This window comes from Pyrus communis, chromosome 12, assembly GCF_963583255.1.
Source record: "Pyrus communis chromosome 12, drPyrComm1.1, whole genome shotgun sequence".
In the NCBI taxonomy this organism is placed as follows: domain Eukaryota; kingdom Viridiplantae; phylum Streptophyta; class Magnoliopsida; order Rosales; family Rosaceae; genus Pyrus; species Pyrus communis.
Genome location: NC_084814.1, coordinates 20,906,909 through 20,924,205, shown reverse-complemented (window position 1 = coordinate 20,924,205; position 17,297 = coordinate 20,906,909). Strand labels below are relative to the sequence as shown.

The 17,297-nt window shown below is 35.0% G+C and overlaps 1 pseudogene; it reads right to left on the bottom strand.

The window, feature by feature from the left end:
* Positions 1 to 8,803: 8,803 nt before the first annotated feature.
* On the bottom strand, positions 8,804 to 13,518 carry LOC137710154 (disease resistance protein RPM1-like; annotated as a pseudogene).
* Positions 13,519 to 17,297: the final 3,779 nt, after the last annotated feature.

The following is a 17,297-nucleotide window of genomic DNA, read 5'->3' as shown; positions in this document are numbered from 1 at the left end:
ACGCGCTCATGCTTGTGCAGAAGGCATTTTTTGAATCACGGCATGCTATGCGCGACTTACACGTTTTAAATGTATTTTATATGCGTAAATTGACAAAAAGAAAGTCAAGTATTTGAAGCAAACGAATAATCTTAGATCATGAAGAAACCCCTTATAAACTAATTAAAGCAGCTGAAGCCACGTAATAAAATCAGTCTCTATTGAATTTACATTAAGAATAGAGAAAATAATATTTAATAAACAACTAATTGAATCACATTATTGCTAGCTCATTGTGAGGCTAAATCCACCCCCCTCTCCCTTAGTCTAGATAATATCGTTTGTTAAAAAAAAAAAAATCATTTGACAAATAATTTAATTACATTATTATCCACGTCCGGAAGACATTTTTTATAGCCAGCATTACATGTCTTTTAAGATGTTTTGAACATGTTTAAAAATAGAGAAAATAATATTTAATGAACAACTGATTGAATTACATTATTGCTAGTTTATTGTAAGGTACTAATTATTAAAAAAAAACCTGTACAAAAAAAATTAATCATTAAACAACACTATTAAAATGACAAAAATACCCCTGCCACATTTGATGCATTATTTGGTTTGTTTTTGAAGTTTTTTGTTTGATGAGCATTTCTGTCTAATTATTTTTGGTGAAGCTTGTAACACCAAAAAACACTTTATTGGGCCATTGGCTTTATATATAAGATAAATAAATGAATAACTTTTTGATACATAGTACTTATAATCTAGAGTTAATCTCAGTTTACTATCCTAAAGTTTCTTGGTTTTCAACATTTGGTACATGAAGGTTTTTTCATTCCAGAGTGGTACATAAAGTTATAATTTTGGGACACTTTCATACATCTGTTAAGGTTGCTGTTAAGTTTTCCTTTAACTGATGACGTGTCATCCACGTGGACAATGATTAAGCATCACGTGTCACATCCTAATCCAGGCTCCACCACACATCCTAATCCAGGCTCCACCACACATCCTAATCCAGGCTCCACCACATCTCGGGCTCGACTCTGCCATAGCACGATATTATCCGTTTTGGGCCCTGACCACGCCCTCACGGTTTTGTTTCTGGGAACTCAGACGAGAACTTCCCACTGGGTCACCCATCCTGAAATTGCTCTCGCGCGAACTTGCTTAACTTCGGAGTTCCGATAGAACCCGAAGCCAGTGAGCTCCCAAAAGGCCTCGCGCTATATGGAGGTGGGCATGTACATATAAGGTATAGAGGATCCTCTTCCTTGGACGATATGGGATCTAACAACACGTGGATATTAAAAAGGAAAATAAATTAATAAAATAATAAAAACTAAAAAAATTACAATAAAATAAAAATTTGGGCGTCTGCACCTACCCTTCTCCCTCACCCCTTCCGACCCCCCCCCCTCCCTTATCCCCCATGCACCCACCCTTCCCCCTCCCTTTTCGACTCCACCCACTCCATTTCTCTCTTTCCCTCCCACATCTCTCTGACACACAGCACACTGCTCCGTCCTAATTCAAACTGTAAACCCTAATCTCCCCAATTCCCTTCTCCGATTCTTCCATTTCCAATGGCCTCTGACGGCCCTAATGAGCCCTGCAACTCCGAGACCAAACCGGAAACAATAGCCCTAAGAATCAAGCAGAAGCGCTCCCACTGCGTGAGCTTCGCCGACATCAAGATCACCTCCAAAATTTCCGATTACCGGAATCTCCGCCCCTCTTCTTCCCACCTTCCAAATTTGACATCGTTTACTTTTTTTCTTTCCACACAATTTTCCAATCAAATTAAGCAAACCCAATTCAACAAATTCACATAAAGGGGCAAATTCTGAGAATTCAAATTTATTGGGCAATCCTATTTTCTCACAAAACATGCGAAAAATGAAAATTTTAATTGAAAAAAATTCGAAAATTAATGAAGAATGAAACTTTAATTACCGAATTGAGCTGGCTGGGATAAAAAAGCTTACTGGTGAATCGAGAACCAACAAAAACCCTAAATTGCACGATTCAAGGCGCTTGCTTGAAATTCCGAGCTGGAATTTTGGGGAGAAATGTTTAAGATTTTGAATTTTAAAAGGAGGAGGAAATGAAATCCGAAATCCTAAATCCAAAAGAAAATGAGAGTTTCGGAGGTTTCTGAACAGCGTTTCAGTCGCCAAAACTCTCTGTCACACACACTCTCTCTCTTTCTCTGAGTCTCTGAGTCTCTTTTTGTGTTTGAATTGTCGTTGCCTTTTTCAAACAAAACTGAAAACAAAATTTTGGGAGCAAAAAATAAAAAATAAAAACAACGGTACCATCTTCGCCCTCTACTAGGAGTAGTGTTACGGGCTATGCTACCTCCAACGACAGTAACGTCGAAGATGGAGGCCATTGATGGAGAGAGATGTGGGAGGGAGTGAGAGAAAGAAATGGAGCGGGTAAAGTCCAAAAATGACGACGAAGGGTGGGTGCAGAAGAGAAAAGGGATGGGGGTCGAAAGGGATGAGGGAGAAGGGTGGGTGCAGAGAAGAAAAATGATGGGGGTCGGAAGGGGTGAAGGAGAAGGGTGGGTGCATACGCCCAAAATTTTTAATTTTTTTAAAATTTTTTTAGTTTTTATTATTTAATTATATTTGTTTTAATTTTTAATATCCATGTGACGCCCAGTCATTATTCACGTGTATGCCACGTTATCAGTTAACAACTGACACATCCCAAACCGGAATGTATACTAGGGCCCCGAATCGAACTGTGCTGGCCGACACCAGGAATGTGACGAAGCTATAAAGTGTGACAGTGTATAAAATGTGAATAAATTAAAACCTAAAAGTGTTTAAGTACATGAGTGCGCGATGAGTGGGTCTGGCCAGCATGCCTTGATTTTGGTCAGGGTGTGTCAACAACAACCTTAACGGATGTATGAAAGTGTCCCAAAATTATAACTTTATGTACCACTCTGGGATGAAAAAAACTTCATGTGCCAAATGTTGAAAACCAAGAAATTTTAGGGTAGTAAAATGAGATTAACCCTATAATTTAATAAGATAATTATTGATTCTTAACAGTATAACCATACATACTATTTTATTTTAAGCTAATTTAGTAAAAATTTGATAAAAACTTTACAATATTTAATTATATATCAATGACATATTTTTGTTTTGAACTTAATCAATGATATATTTTTATTAATTAGAGACAGCTCAATGATGAATGTCACATGTGCTTTTATGTCATTACCAATGGGGATGGAGGAGAGGGTGATAAAAGCAATCGCCAGTGCAGGAAGGGCAAGCGAAAGAGGAGGAAGAAGAAAAGTGGGAGACGGCGACTAAGCCCTCCATGATGTGCCAGTATAGAGGTGGGCCCACTATGTAACTGCCTATGCACATCCCAGCTATCACCAGCCCTGCCTTCAGTATCGTCGAACTCGTCGCCATCTCTCTCTCCTCTGCTTTTGAAATCGAATTGGACTTAGCAGAATTGGGAATCGGTGACGTCGATTCTCAATGGTTCGACTGCCGGTGTTTAGTTGGGACTTGCGGAGATCAAAGACAGGTGCTTTCTCATTTGTGAAAGGTTGTGAAATTTTGTAACTTCTTAAGGCCTTTACATCTGTAAAGCACAATGGAGTGATGATATTAAAAACTCAATGTTTGAAGGAAGAATTCATTAAATCAGGAAAACATTTAGATACCAAAAATGAAACTTGAGTAGGATTAAAAGCTATTTTTTTGTAGTCGAGTTGATGTACCAGAGAGGAAATAGTTTCGCAAATTCTTGGAGCTTGTCAATTTCGATTGCCAATTAAGCAATCGAAATTGTTTGGATTTTATTTCTCCCATTTCACAAAATTGTTTCCTTATACGTTCGTGTTTTTCCCACCACCATTTACATGTCTACAATGCGAAATAAAAAAAGGGACATTGTGGTCAGCAATTCAAACGAGAAAACACAGACTTCTATGATCAACAATTGAAAACTAGGAAACGGACATTGCGGTGCAGTCTCTGAATCCAAATGTTAAAAATAGAGATCAGGAAACAGACATTGCGTTGCAGTGTCTGAATCCAAATGTAAAAATCAATAGTCACGTGAGGTGTTAAGCATAAAAGGCATGTGAGTGATGAAAAAAAATAGAATCAGGAAACGAACATTTCAACGTAGTGTCTGAATCGAAAAATAAAAACAATACTAGGAAACAGACATTGCATTACAGTATCTGAATCTAAAGTAAAAATGGGCACGTATGAGGCATGTGATTGATGGAAACAAACAAAACTATGAAATGGACACTGCAACATAGCATCTGAATCCAAATGTAAAAACCTGAATTAGGAAACAGACACTACATTGCAATGTTTGATCCGTATTAACCTATTCCAAAATATAAAAAAATATGAGAAAGATGGTGCTAGTTAAAGTGGGTGCCAGCTGTAGTGGTAGATTATGTAATTTTTGTTTATTTTAAATGCATTTAAGTGTCACAATACATGATTGACCTATTTATAATTGACATAAATATTGATGATCTATTGTCAATGTGGTAACGTTGTATTGATTTTATACAAAATCACTCTTTATTTTATCTATTATAATTTTATACAAAATGTTGCAAAAAAAAAAATTCTAAAAAATATTGAACAGCAGATACATAAAAGTTCAAAAAATTTCAAAGTCTTACAAAATGTAGGAAATTCAAATTATATTCCAAAATTTTTGAGTTAAATTCAATTCCGAAATTTTTTTAAATTCCGAAAAATACAAAATTCCTAATTTGGAACTAATATTTGTTCCGAAACTTTTTCGGATTGGCATTGGTTACTTGTTTCCGATCCGACCGGACGGAAAATCATCCCTAACCTTAAAATTAAATTGGTATTATCTTATCGATTATTTAATATTTGCTAAATTGATAGAGGTTCTATTGTAAATGTTGATTAAGTGAAAACAACTTGTATTGCATGGCTTTAGTGCCATTGTGGTATCCCGTGCCAATAAACACAAGGATATGTGAAAAAAGCTAACATATGTCCTTGTATTATTTTATTGGCACATGACGCCATATGCAAGTGTATTCGTTCCATGCAAGTCAAGTCCTCCTTAAAATTGAATTGAAGGCCATCTTCGTCCGTTCAAATAAGAAATATTAATTGCAACAAAAAAACTAACATTTTTTTAATAGAGCGATAGCATTAGTGAGTTAAAAAATTAAGAAAAATGAGAGTCCATGGAGACGTGAAATATTAAATTTTGACTAAAATATATATATATATATATATATATATATATATATATATATTCTGACAAAAAATGAATTTTTTTTTCAATTTTTTTATAAAAGGAGTATTAGTTGAAAATGTGTGAATTTACCAGTCGAAAAATAATTTTTAAAACTCCCCTTTCTTTTCCTTGCTTATCTCTTCGTTTGTGACTTTTTTTTTTTTTTACTTTATTCAATCAAACCGCTAGAAAAATAAATAAAAAAGCGCAAAAGAATGAAAAAGAGTGTGAAAATTGTTTCCAAAACAGTTTAGCCAAATTGACTAACCATAATTAGCAAAATCATTGGCCAAACAATTCCACTCCTTACATTTATGCTAAAAATGCAAGCTTAAGCGAGCACTATATCATAGGCAATTTACCGTAAACAACTTTGAGAAACAAGGGGACTTTCATAGAACGAGTTCATAGGAGATGAACAACATACATAGAGTCTGATTCTAACAAAAAGTGAGGGTATGGCCTCTCTTTTAACCCACGCAATTCGAAATCCTTGCCAAATAAATTTTCTTGGACTCTAATAGTTTGATTATCTATGTTAAAGTTTCAATCACAGTCGTGCTCCTGTAATTAATTGAAAAAATTTACTTCCAAGTAATGAAGAATAATACATAGATGCTATACTTTAACCATAATCCTAGATATTTTGTCACAAACCGCTCTTTTTTTTATATTTTATTTTATTTTATTTTATTTTGTATCGTAATGTCACAAGTCGTTCTTACCGATGCTAGGTCGTTCAATACGCTATCCGATCAATGGTGTAGTTATTTAGAAAGAAAAATTAAATTAATAGAGAGAGAAAAATAAACAGAAGCAGCAATTTTAATTTTATGGTCATCCAATCTAACAATCTCTACATACATGCCATACTAACTCTGAGATCTTCCTCAATCTTCTTCCAATTTGAAGCCCCACATGAACGGTGCCCAATATGGAGTGGATTCACCAAATGATTCGAAAGGTGGAAGAGGATTGTTTACCAACCACGCGCCGAACTTGTCAGCGAAGTCGCCATACGAGATCCCCGCGCGGTTTCGTCTTGTGAAGAACAGATAGTGTGCCCGACCGTAACCTGCAAGAAAAGAAACGAAACAAAAAACTCATTGAGTCGTTTAAACAAACAGTTGGTGTGCAACGAACAAACAATTAGAAATCAAAGTCCAATAATTTGCAAGTCGAAGTCGATGGTCAGTAACTTACGGACACCGACAACGACGATGAAAAAAATAAAAAGCACTGGGACGCCGATCAAACCAGCGATTCCCACCCTAATCAGCATCACAGCATACATGGCCAGCACACAAAGGGGCACCAAAACGATTGCCTTGGTAAATTTGATTGCCAAATTCAAAACGTTCCGGAAACTTCTGGGTTCCCAGAGCAAAGCTTCCATAGCGACTCTCGCAGATTTCAGAAGCTCTTGGCGTTTGGTTATAAACCAGTCCTGCAAGTTATCTTCCATCCTTAACAAGTTATCTATCATCGACATCGTTACCGTCGGATTCTTCAGATTCCACTTTCTGGAAGGAACAAAAACAGACGACGAGACAAGACGGAAAGAGCCAACGTTAGGGTTTGAAACTTTAACGTCGATGATGTATGTATGCATGTAAATGATGTGTCTTGTTGTATATATAGGATGTCGAAGCCAAGTACTCATAGTCCTGGTTGGAGATTGCGTCCGTCTCTCTCACGGATTTTGATTACAGCCCTTAGATCGATCGAATGGTCAAGATTTAACGACAACACTAAGTAATTACTGAGTTTTAGTTCTAATCCTACTCTAATGTGTTTTAAAAAAAAAACTTTAACGAAAAACTCTCGGTACTATTTACTTTAACGAAAAATCATATTTTTATACTAAAAAGTCAATCATGTCACTATTCGTTTTACCCTTTATTTTATCCTTATCGTTAAAATTCAAAGTTTTCAATTCATTTTCATTAGTTTTCTTTTAAAATAATAATTGGTAGTGTCACCGTTTAGTGTGCTCTTAATGATACACGAGAGTAATTTACATGACATGAGTATATTATTATTATGACATTTTATTGTAGTGATACATTGTTTTGTACAGAAAAACTTAAACATATCGATGTTGTATTATTAGCATGAAACGTAACAACATACCTAAATTACTTAAGTCATTATCTCACCCCCAAGGCCCTCAAACATTTGTACTTGTGTCCATTCCGAATAGGGGTCTATCTAGCTCCAGGCACATATAATTTAGGGTCTTCTAAACATTTATACTCGACCGACCATGTTGGCCGACGATAAATTCTAGAATGGGCTCGTTGTTAATCATGTGAGAACATTATCAACTGAACTTGTTTGAAACACCATAGAGTCATGTTGTCGTAAGGTCTTCATTTTGATGATATATGAGGACCAAATGATATTAACTATAAAATTGTATTAGTTTAGATCCAAAAACTTAAAATATTTGACAACTTAAGCAAAACAAGAAAATGATTTTTCTAATAGTTCATGGATTTTAAGTTGGTTTTGCTCTATTAAGTTGTCAAATATTTTAAATCTTTAGATTTAAAATAATACAATCTTATGACTAATGAGGACATTATGAGAGTAGGATTGAACACGATAACCTCTAAATTCTAGAATGCGCCCTTTGTTAATATTCTTAAGTAAGTACATAAGTTCCTGCCATTTAATACTACGGTCTAGTGGTACTCCTCTTCATTTATAAGTGAGAGATCTTAGGTTTGATTCTGCCAAAGACAAATTTGAACCATATTATTACTAGCTCATTGTGAGGCTTAGCTTACCCCCCCCCCCCCTCTTCATTCTTAGTGTAGATAATATCGTTTTTTCAAAAAACTAAAAATAAGTTGCTTAGGAATGTTGAGGTTTGTAGGTTTTTAATGAATATAGTTTTTTTGTTATACAGTAATATATTTACACAAATTGGTCAATCAGTATTATTATTATTTGGGCAATGTTATATGCATTAAATTTATGCACTAAATTGATGTACTAAATAATGTCACATGTATTCCACTATATAAATTTTTATTATAATTATTAATCAAATCCAATTTGAATTAAAATCAAAATGTAATTAGCCACATCATTTAGGTACCGTTTGATACGTGGGACGGGACGGGACAAAGTGGGATAAATAGTCCTCAAGACTTTAAATATTGCAATTCATAAAATTATGGCCATACAAACACATGCCTCTACTTGAATTTAGAGAAAATTAATGGTAGCACCAAAACCAACTAAATTTCGCAAAAAAAAATAAAAAATTGCGAGAGCACAACATGATTTGAAAAAAAAAATCCAAGCTAACAGATTGTATTAATGAAAAGATTATAGCTCGTTTGGAAGTGCCTTTAAAATGGTTGAAAACACTATTGGTGAATTTTTTTCTTTTTTTGAATCAATCTTTAATAAAAATGTAAGTAAACGTGCTTTCACCAAGAAGCACATAACTCGTGCTTCTTGCAGGAAACATTTCAAGTGCTTTTGAAACCCAAAAATATTTTCTAAAAAGCGTAGTCAGTCATGTTAAATGCACTTCCAAACGAGCCCTTAATCTCTTACCAGAATGGTCCAAAATGCAATTTTTCCCCAATGTCGGTAAGCGAGTTTTAAGATAGGGTACTAGGCTGACCTTGAAACCGGCATCCTTTGCCAAGCTAAAACAATCAGCCACTGCAGCAACTGTATGTCCTCTATTGGTGTCCCGAGCCACATCCTCATACGTACTCTGAACGCCAATATCTAGTCTTGTACAACCATAAGAAAGCATTTGTCTCAAGTGAGGTCCAAGGCAATAATCTGGCCTCCTGCAGATTAAAAAGTTACAATCAGATAAACTGGTCAATAGATGGGAAGTTAAAAAGAACTGTCAACCAAGTTAAATACAAGAATGTTTCTATGCTTCAACTCGGGTTTGTTGAGGTTTAACAGACTTTCTGGTTTTTTGGTCAATTAGCTAAACAAAATTATTCTCCAAAAATTACTAGAAAAAATGAAACTATTTTTATTTTTAACTTTTGGGTATGACATTAAAAAGGAAAGGATATTTGATAATAAATATATTTTTTATGCTTGATTTGGCTTAAATTATAAATTATTACAGAGACGGTTTGCAAAAATTTGTTTTTTATAATATTTATTTTAAATTTTAAACTATTAAACGAGATAAATTAAAAATAAATCTAAATACTTAAATAAAAAAGATAACTACAGAACAAAAAAACGATAAAAATTACTTTCAGCAAACTTTCCCCATTAAATTGCAAATGGTATAGGAACAAAAGTTTAAATTAAAATTAACATAATAAAAACTAAAAAATTTGTGTATTTTTGGAAATCAAACGCAGCCGTGAAGTTTCGGAACGGTCTCTTGCCGAAACTGATTATTTTTCCCGCCGAAAAACAGGCGCTACGTATCGGCGAACAAAAAATCGGCTGCAAGAAGCTTCAGATTGATGCAGAGAGAAACAAACAAACGTGGAGAAGGCTCCAAAACACGAAGCGAAGTAGAAGAGAAGAAATCGCGGCCGTGAAGAGAAGAAACCTAGCATTATTCTTATTATTTATTTACTTAACAAAAATCACTTCTTTTCATCTAATACAATATATATTTGAGAACTTGATAAAAAAACAATATATATTGAAAATGAAAAATGGGTCATAACCATTTATTAAGCTAGGACTGGTCTCATCAGTGACATATTCAATTCCAAACCAATATTATTACATCAAAACACACGCAAGCAATCAGTAATATAAGTTCCTCAATTCCAAACCAATATTATTACATCAAACACACGCAAGCAATCAGTAATATAAGTTCCAATTACACAAACAGAATCTTGGGCATTTTTCAATTTCATAAAGGGCAAAGAAGAAACCAAGATCGATCAATGTTTGCAACTTTACACAAACAATGGATTCTTCCTTGCAAGGCTAATGTCTCAACACGTATATAGTCTGCTTTGATACTATAACGAAAGTTAAGATTCACCGCAAAATCAATTGCCAAAAAGGAGATCTCACTGCAGTCTCACGACAAATGCTTCTGAAGCTTGTTTCTACATAAGGATATTACAAAACAAAAGAAACACAATTACCTAAAAAATTCTCAATGCATGCATACATTATGTCTTTGCCAGACTTGTGAATAAGATCGAACATGCAAAGTATAAGGGAAAATGATTTTTACACTTCGATGCACCACTTCCTCTTTTTTCGTAGCCTTAAAATTAAATAAATCAAAATACTAACGAACAAAAACAAGAGGAAAATTGCATAAGAAAAAAGGTTTTAAAGTTTTCAAACCCTTTTATTAGTTTTCCTAAGAAAAAATAAGAGTGAAAATCACCAACCTTTCTAATGTAATAGTTCAAATGATTACGTTGTGGAAATTTTTTATGCATGCATAAAAGCGTGCACACCTTCTACGAGAGTGAATACCAGACAAGCTTTCACGATACCACCCATAATCCAGGTTGATTTCAGGAATGTGTTGTACCTTTGGATGATCCATGCCTCCCTTTTACGGACTCTATAAGTTGCATTGGAACAGACTTCAGATTCAAGCGTTCTACGTTAGCAAGGAACTCAATGCCTTGTGGCAATGTCTTTAACTCTATGCAGTCATCAATGTCTAAGACCTGGAGATTTGGCATCACCCCTTTCTCTATAGCTATACTATTCAATAAAGGGAAGATGGGCAACATCAAATGCTTAAGCTTTATGAAGCCTTTGGAGAAACACAGTTTTTCGCCAACATACGCATTAATTAGCCCAAGCCTTTCAAGATTCGGCAATGCTTGAATGTGAGGTAGTACATCTTCTTCAAGTCTAGACCAACTTAGCTGCATGCGTGTCAGGTGATGGAGCGAACCAAACCAAAGAGGTACTTTTTCTAGTTTTCCGGCCAAATTAACCATTTGAAGGTTTGCAGGAGGCGAACGTAGTGCATTAACCCGAAGAAACTCCTCTTCATCACTTGCCATTAAAAACAAAGAGTGAAGGAGCTCTAACTTTTGAAGGGAGTCACATAGGTCCATCTCGTCACATGCTTTCACATTTGTAATACCGAGGCTTGTAAGTTGGGTCATATTCCTGATGACTTTAATAATCTTTCCTTCTGATTCAACACATTGCAAAACTTGCAGTTTCTGTAATTTACTTAGATCGGATGCTACTTTTGTCCCATTGACAAATCTAAAGGCCTCCCAATCACCAGTGTAACAATACATGATTAGATGACGTAGGTTTAGTAACTTGGAGATTGCTTTCGGAAGTGCCTTTGTCTTACTGTCATGGATGGTCAAGGTTTGAAGGTTGCGAAGCCGTCCGATGGATTCTGGAAGCTCGTCAATTAAAGTTCTCTTCAAATTTAAATATCTTAAGTTGAACAAGTACAATAGTTCATCTGGAAATCTATCAATTGGAGCATCCTCCAAATCTAGAACTCTCAACAACTTGAATCCAGAAGGCAATTTCTTTAACGCGCCAAAGACAAGAAAGGAGCGAAGCTCTGACATACCTGTGCAAGAATAAATTTCTTTTTCAGTTGTTTGAATTGACAATCGGCGGATTTCAGCTTTATCTACTATTTCCCTGCCAACATATGTAGCATTGAACTTTTCCTTTTTTGATGTCGACAAAGCAAGCTCACGCACAAGATCATGCATTTTACATGTTCTTAGTCCTCCAGCTTCATTCTTTTCAACCTGTAGCATGCTACGAACAATAAGTTCCACAAGATAGCCCTCTGCAACTTCTTCTGGTGTGACCCCATCAATTGGTTCAACAAACCCTTCAGCTATCCACAACCTGATCAACCTGTTTCTTTCGATGAGATAATCTTCTGGGAAAAGGGCACAATATAGGAAACAGGGCTTCAACCGGTTGGGCAAATTTTTGAAACTAAGCAACAAGATGCTGCTCATTGGTTCTAGCGTAGGATGGTTAGTCAAGTGCCAATTTAAGCTGTTATATACGCTTCTCCATTCCGATGATGACTTCTTGGAAGACATTAGACCACCTAAAGTTACCAAAGCCAAAGGTAGACCTTCACACTTTTCCACAAGTTTCCACGCTAAGGATTCAAGCTCTGGTGGACAAGATTTATTATCGTAAGTTGAGAATGCTTTCTTGCTAAAGAGCTCCCAAGCTTCATTGTTTCCCTAGGGTTCAATTTCAAGAGGACGACTTTCAACTTCAAAAGAATAGAAGGCTATGTCCTATTAAGAATGATTCTCGAGTCGTAAGCATGATTCGACTTCCATGATGCCTATTAAGAAGTGGTATCCTTATTTCTTGCCAAAGTTTAATATCCCACACATTATCCAATACAACTAGGTACCTTTTAGACTTCAAGTATGTCGACAACATCTCTAACAAGTCTTCATAACTCATGGAATTCAAATGTTCAGGCACCTCTTCCTTTCTTCCTTTGTGGAATTGTTTGATCATTTTTTTGAATAAGTCTTCGATCACGTAAGTTTGAGAAACAGCGATCCATGCATAACAGTCAAAATGTCGCTTTACATTTTCGTTGTTGAAGGTACTGGCAACAAGAGTTGTCTTGCCTGATCCTCCCATCCCAACCACAGACACAACCACATTTTCGTTGTTGAAGGTACTGGCAACAAAAGTTGTCTTGCCTGATTCTTCCATCCCAACCACAAACACAACCATTTCATGTTTTTCGCCATTCATCAACAATCCCATTAACGTTTGCTTCTTGTTTTCAATCCCGATTAGTTCGTCTTCCATAATGTAAAGAGAAGACTCGGCTTTGTTCTTCACCCATCTCGGAACACTATCCGAACTTGTTCCTTCTATTGTAAAGACACCGTACCTCTCATTCCTCTTTGGAGTGGATTTGATCTTTTTCATGATTTTCTGTAATTTTTTGGCTATTCGATGCCTATACCAAAGATTCTTTGGAAAGTAAATGGTTATGTGGAGCAATTTTGCAAATGGAGTCGCACTTTGCTTGTCATATATGTGGTACAAGAACTCATCAATGACATTTTCAGCATCGAAGGTCAAATCTCTGACGCTTGTAACCCACGTTTTCACTCCTTCTATTTGTGGTTCCTTGCCTTCAGCATCTATTAAGAAAGATTTCATGCTTATGATCTCCAGCTTAAGCTCATCAACTTCATCACGAACTGCCGCTATGGAAGATAGTTCGTTCTCAAGAATGCCCGCAATTTTCCCAATCAATAGTGATGCAGCTGACTCCATTTTGGCCTTCGATACTTGGTATGCAATCTATCTACAGAATAGACAAGTTTCAAAACACCAGAAAAAGAAAAAGAATGCAATGGATAAACTTTTGTATTTTACAAACTATGTGCTTAGTTTTCAAAATGAAACCACAAGACAAAAGAAATCAAGATCTAAATAAGGTACCAAAATTGTCTAGTACTCAAGAAATTTAAATTTATGTTCTTAACTTTCATTCAGTTTAACAAACAAAGGGCCAAACTCAGTTGAAAATTCCGAAAACTACATTCTCGAGTCTTTTTTCCATGAAGAATTTGGTTCAAGAACAAAAATCTATGGTTGAAAATTTACAGAATGGACAATTTTCAAAACAACAGAAAAGGAAAAAAGAACGCAATGGATAAATTTTGGTATTTTACAAACTATGTGCTTAGTTTTCAAAACGAAACCACAAGCCAAAAGAAATCAAGATCTAAATAAGGTGCCGGAAATTGTCTAGTACTCAAGAAATTTAAATTTCTGTTCTTAACTTTCTTTCAGTTTAACAAAGGGCCAAGCTTAGTCCAAAAACTACTTTCTCGAGTCTTTTTTTCCAAGAACACAGAATCAAAGAATTTGGTTCAAGAACAAAAATCTAGGATTGAAAATTTTCGAATTCATTCAATCCAATTCTTCCACCAAATGTCATGGTTTTCGATAAACAAAAAGCTCCAATTCTTCGTAGGTTTTTTGTCACTATTAAAAAGTTCCAATTCTTTGTAGGTGGTAGTTGACAAGTTCCACCAAAATTGTTGTGGAACTTCTTATTAAGTGAAAGTATACCAAGAATCATCGTTTTCTGGTGATTGTATCTGTTTCTCAATCTTTTCCAGAGAGCTAATGGATCTTCAACTATTAGGTGGCGATAGATAAAGATCATGGCCTTCGCCCGATCTTGAGATGATGCATTGTTTTCCTCCCTAATGGTTTCTCCAAGATTCCCTGCCTCCAGATGGATCTTGATATCCACTATCTAGGTAAGGTAGTTCTTCCTAGTAATGTCCAGGGCAGCAAAATCAAGCTTTGCCAAGTTCGCCATTTTCTTTTGTGAAAGAAAGATGAGATGTGTAAGAACTTGCAATAATATGTATTCCTGGAGAAATATAGTGTTAGAAATTATGGTTCTTACAAAATTTTCATTTTGATCTTCGAGCCAAAATAATAAGCATTCGAAATTTCAGGCTCGAGATTTACATGATTAATGAGAATGGTGATTGTACTGCACCATTCTCATTGAAGTAAGCATAGGATGGGCGATTATTTCGCACCACTCAAATTGCAGGAAAATTTAAATATGCAGAGCAGGGTGGACGATTATACCACACCATCTAAAATTGCAGTAAAATTAAATAGTATGCAAATTAAAATATGCAGGGTGGAAGAGGAAAATTTAAATATGCAGAGCAGGGTGGGCGATTATACCACACCATCTAAAATTGCAGTAAAATTAAATAGTATGCAAATTAAAGTATGCAGGGTGGACAATTATACTGCACCACCTAAAATTGCAGTAAAATTAAATAGCAGGCAAATTTAAATATGCAGGGTGGACGATTATACCGCACCACCTAAAATTGCAATAAAATTAAATAGCAAGCATGGTGCAAACAGTTATTCAGGAAGGTATATCCAGCAGGTGAGGCAAAGGAAAAAGAAGAACAGTAAAATCCTAGGAGGAAACATTTTTTTTCTTTCGGCGAAGGGAAATGAGAAATGGTTAGAGGGTCGTGCTGATAACGTGTTATAAATAGGCAAAAGTTAGAGAAATAACATTTGTTAAAGACAAGAGCAAAGCGGGTGCAAAAGAGAGGGAGGAAGATATATTGATATTATTGTTTTAATCCTTTCTTTCACATTGTGTTTTGATAACACACGGATCACTCTATTTATAGAGCTACTTCCATGAGAACATCCAAAGATGATATGAAGGCTACTTTTGACAATATTACATAACAACAAATATATCTCTATCCTTTTCACCTTTTTCCAAATACATGTGGGATGTGGGCATACACCATACAACTTTTACAACAACTAATAAATTAATTAGAAAATAATAAAGAATTATTTGTATATGAAAATAATTTAGTCTGTAGGTTAGTCCGATATTGTAAAAAACGTTTCATTATTCTTATACTACTTAGTCCATGTCAAGCCAATCCAACTTAGTCTTGAAGTTAGTCCAGTTTGACTTAGTTTGGTATAACAAACGCACCCTTAGTATACTGACATCACATTGCAAAAGAGTGTAGTTTCTGGCAAAAATAATCCTAGCCCTTGGAGTGAAACCAGAGTCGGTTTTGAGAATGTGCAAGTGGGGCCATCGCACAGGCTCCTTGTTTGGGAGGGTCCTTGATAAACATTTTTATTTTACCGATTTATAAAGAGTGTGTGTGTGCGCGCGCGTGTATTTAAAGGCCTAATAACCAAATTAAACTTTTAGCGTAAGTGTTCTCTAGTTCCACATCTTTTTATATTTTATTTTATTTTTTATTAAAAATTAAAGAGTTTCAAACCAAGTATCATTTTTACTTTTTTTTTTTTTTTTTTTTTTTTTTTACTACGCTATATCAATTTATGTACAAATATATATATATATATATATATATATATATATATATATATATATATATATATATATATATAACAACCAAAATTTAGATTTTATAAGGATTTGTGTCCAGAGTCTTGCACAAAGCTTCTAAAACCTTACGATCGGCCCTCGGAAAAACCACTCTTGTTTCATCTGCAATTACCAAATGAAAGGTCGAGTCCATAACCGATTAATTTTTTTACCGTGCATCATAGAGTAAAATCATGTGACAAGAGGTTGAACTTAAACTGGTAGCCAAAAATAGCCCCCAGCCCTTGAAGCACCACTGTCGATTTCCTATTGGGGGTGGACCCAACGAATACGCCATTTAAACTTTAGAGGTGGGGGTTTTGGCTCTACAAATGATTCGAGAACAAGATTTCTCATTGATAAGTGAGTAAGAGTATCATTAAATTGGAGTCTTATGTCGTGGTTTTAATATTAGATTTAAAAGAAAAATGAGTTATCACTTATATATCAACATGTGGCTCAAGTCAAGCTATCTTTAGAAAATCGAAAAATTTGGAATCAAAAGTTGTACTTACCTCTAAATGTTGGAATTAGATCATCTCTAGATCTCTTCATTGGGGATTCTGGGAATCAATGAATAATAACCGTTCATCAAAAATCGTGCGATCATAAATTTTTTTAATATTTCTTCATGCAAAACGAGGTGTTTTACTTTTAAAAATATAAAAAACATTCAATTGTGGCTGCACGATCTTTGATGAACGGTTATTATTCATTAATTCCCCGGATCCCCAATAAGAAGATTCGGAGAGGATCTAATTACCTAAATTTTGACTTAACATGCCTACAATGTACTGGAATAGTTGAGATCATATTCAATGCGAAATTATATTTGCCTTTCAATATAACTTTGGACTTAAAATGTTATTACACTTAGTACCACAGTCTAATGATATTTCTCTTTATTTGTAAGTTAGAGGTCTTAGATTCGATTCTCGCAAAATGCGAATTTGAATCACATTATTGTTAACTCATTGTGAGACTTAGCGCACCCTTACTCATTTAATGTAGATAATACCATTTGTTCAAAAAAAAAAAAAAAAAAAAGATGTGATACAAAAACTCCTATATTTAACTTTAAAATGAACTTAAATTCCCTTCTAATACATACGAGTTAAAAATTAAAAGCAAATTT